Here is a 3,882-nt window from a genome sequence, read left to right on the forward strand (position 1 = left end):
GCTGTAATTCTGAACCAAGACTGAATTTTGGGAAAGAGACTTCGGATGTGGTATTAGGGGCAATTAAGGTCTATATAAAAGAGACTTCAGATTCAGTATTAGGGGACCACTAAGGTCTATAGAAAAGAGACTTCAGATACAATATTAGGGGACCACTAAGGTCTATTTAAAAGCATCCAAAAAGCACCATATCTCGGGACCTTTAACCAAACTCCATCATGCTGCGGCATTAAGGGAACCGTGGCTTCCATATCCAATTCCTTCTCAGAAACTGACAAATGGAAGCAGAAGAGGCTGATCATCATTCGATGGGAGTGTAGGGCGTTCCTGTCTCACTGGATGTGGGGGAGTTGTGAAGGTTTGCAATAGCGTGCGTGCATGTGTTGACAGAGAGTGACGGGGACAGTCAGGACTGCAACTGAGGAGAGAAAGGCCTTGAATGAACAGGATCAGGACAGAGGAAGAAGAGGTTTAAGCAGAGAAGCCAGGGTATGGGAGGAGGGTTATAGCTTCAGAGGAGAGAGACTGGAGAGACAGGGCTTAGAAGTTGGCAGAGTTTGCTATTTGTGACTGTTGGGCTCAGTCAGCAGGAGTTATAGTCCCTCTGAGACCTCCGACTGTTTAATTCACTTTTATATAAATGGCAGAATTCATTGCATGCATTTCTGGCTTGAAGATGTCCATTTCTTGTGCGTGTTCTGGATGTATAAGCTTACTTCCATGTTTAAATTTCTGCTCTGCACTGTAATGATAAGTAAAATCACTTTGATTTTCACAAATACTGCATACTGAAGGCTGAATAGAAGAAAAATGACAGAGCCCCGCATTGTAATACAATTGCCGCAATGTAATAAAATCAATAGCCTTGTGTGAATAATTCATCAGCCACCCCATCACATTATGCAATGCTGATGTCAAGCTTATGATTCATTCTTGTCCGTTTGTCAATTTAAAGAATCTCAGGAACAGGCAATGCATCGATTTCATTTTCCAGCTCATTTTGATTAAGCTGCTTATTATTCAGATGCGGGGTCAGCAGGGATGTCTTTTGCAGGGATTACATGTTTATAATGCAACTAATAACAAAGTGTGATTAAGTCACTTTTCTGAGAGGTATGTTTGCATATGTCTAGCTCTCCGTGTGGGTGTATACAGTATGTCTGTTCATGCTTATTTGTTGCTGCTCATATCCTCTAGTGAGATGCAGAAACCATCAAAGAGCCAATTTAAAAAGCTGCTTTGCTTCCTACACATCACTCTGTTGCATATTCACTCACAGAGGTTCAGATGCATGAGTTTGATTAGACATCAGGCGGAGTCTTCTATATTAGCCACGGATATGATGGAAGTTCCTCTCAGCCGCCGAGACAAAGACGGCATTAAAACATGTCATATCGTAAACCTTAGCAAAATAATCTGCCTATGTGTATGTATAATTATGATGTGTAAAATTGCTCATGAACTCAACATTTGGGTACCCTTCATGTACCCAAGATGTTGAGTTTATGTCATGTTGGACTTCCTGTCTGTTAACATTTCAATCAACCTTCTGGTGAGAAGAAACGGGATAATTGGGAATTTTTTGCCAGGCTCCGCCAAAGTCAGGGGCAAAAGTTGTTAGATATTAAAATAATAACTTGCACTTAAATCTTTAAACCCGTGTTTTTTTTTTTTTATTAGTTTTCTTTTGATTTTAAGAGATGGTTCTGGATTGAGATGTTTTAAAAGTGCTCATTAGGCTAATTTCCAGGTTAATAATTGTATTTAGAGGTTGTACCAGAATAGGTTTACATGGTTTCATTTTCAAAAAATACCATATTTTTGTTGTACTGCACATTGCTGGAGCTCCCCTTTTCACCCTGTGTGTTGAGCTCCCTGTTTTCGCTACAGAGTGAGGCATCACACTTCTGTTCCATCTTTGTTGGGAGTCACACATGCGCAGTAGCGAGGTAAGCACTGCTAGCCAGGGCTTTTTTTACTTTGTAAACCTATAACATACACAAAAAAAGATTTACTGTATAACACAATAAAGGAAAGGGAAAAGGCCAAAAAGCATAATATCAGCACTTTAATAAAGCAACAAAAAGCCCAATGTACTAAAGAAACTCCAAGTAGAAAACTAACTAAGCAAAACAGGGCTATCACTATCGCTATCATTGGGTTAAGTATTTTAATCTATAAAATGTCAGAACATTTTCCAAGTGACATCTTCACATTGCCTGTTTTTGTTTCCGAGCAACAGTCCAAAACTCCAAAATATTCAATTTGCTGTGATGTCAACCAATAACGAGCAGTTTCTGGCTTGAACGATGACTGGAACGACGATCAAAATCATTGATTTTTGTTGACTAAGCAAATAACGGAATAGTTCCAACACTAAAGCAAAGAGTTGGCTGTTACTGTGTGTAAAGGTATGGTTGCATTGCACATGCTGCTTTTTCAATCATTTTTGATTTTAACTGTTGCAGATTTGCTCTGATGTGTTTTTTTTTTAGAAACTATCATTGTGTAGTGAGAGAGTGCAGGTGTCAGTCTTAACAAAACCAAATAACTCCATTATGAATGGTTGTACATTTCAGTGCTGCTCTTGTGCAATTATGCATTACCACCTGTTATTTATCCTCTGTCATAATGCATTCTTTTTGACATTATGCAATGCATTATCAATAGATGGGCTTTGTCCCAGCATCGTAAAACATTGACTGCATGTGTGTATATTCGCCATCTGTCAAAAACCAGACCAAACAATAACAGCCAGACTGTGAACGCACTTGCATGCTTCACCCGTGTTACTTCCTCCTTTTATATCCTTGTCTTTACCACTATTACTTTTCCACCTGAGGCTCCACTTGCATTAATTCAAAATGACAAACCGGAGCAGGCATCACTGTGAATGTATCCTGTCTGATTATGCATTTTTGTGTTACGCAGTGAATGTGACCTTCTTTTAAATGACTGGAATATTAAAGAGTAAACAGAACGTACACGGCCCGGATGGAGACGCCAGCAGGCAGCTGCTCCTCTCTTTGTTTCATCATCAGATTTTGTTGTTGTAATATAAATAAGCAGAAAACCTGACAGAAGGCGCTCAAACTGAAAGAAAACACACTTGCTCGCACACTCAAAGGAGTCTTTTGAACTTTTCTGCAGGTATAGCCTTTTTCACAACATTAGAGAGGAACTCTGACTTTTTATAATTTAACACTGTGAACTTGTATGGATAATTCACTCGCTGCCTTTGATCTGTGCCTTTTTTCAATCTTTGCTTGCTCTTTTGCCACCTTCTGTATGTTTATACGTGGTGCATGTGTGCATCACATCATAAAACCAGAGTAAATAGTAGAACACGTAGCAACTGTCTTTATTGAACACCAGCATTTCAGAAGTTAGGGATTTAACATATACATAGTTGAAAGCCTACAAGAAAAGTAATTTAAATATTTATATATATCTTTACAAATGTTCATGAGCGAGTCAGAGAGCTTGTGTCGGCTAAACTTGCGATCTGGGGAGTGTACAAAGATAGACATGCACAGGGAATAGTAACGACGGCAACCGCAAAGTCACCTTTTACAAAATGGCTGAGTTGGACCCTTCTCTCTCTTTGTCTCTCTCTTTATCTCTCATACACACTAAGACACATTCACTCACACATTCACAGACACACCACAGTGTAGCCTAACCCAGGCAGTGGTGTCTTTCTCACATGTTGGCCACATGGTCAACACACTGGTTGCTATGGCACTGATTGTTCGGTGTAAAAGTAAGTCTGCTTTTGGGGGGGGTTCAAGTGCTCTCACAGGTACAGGGGTGTGTGTGTGTGTGTGTGTGTGTGTGTGTGTGTGTGTGTGTGTGTGTGTGTGTGTGTGTGTGTGTGTGTGT

Source organism: Etheostoma cragini, chromosome 18, assembly GCF_013103735.1.
Source record: "Etheostoma cragini isolate CJK2018 chromosome 18, CSU_Ecrag_1.0, whole genome shotgun sequence".
Classification (NCBI taxonomy): domain Eukaryota; kingdom Metazoa; phylum Chordata; class Actinopteri; order Perciformes; family Percidae; genus Etheostoma; species Etheostoma cragini.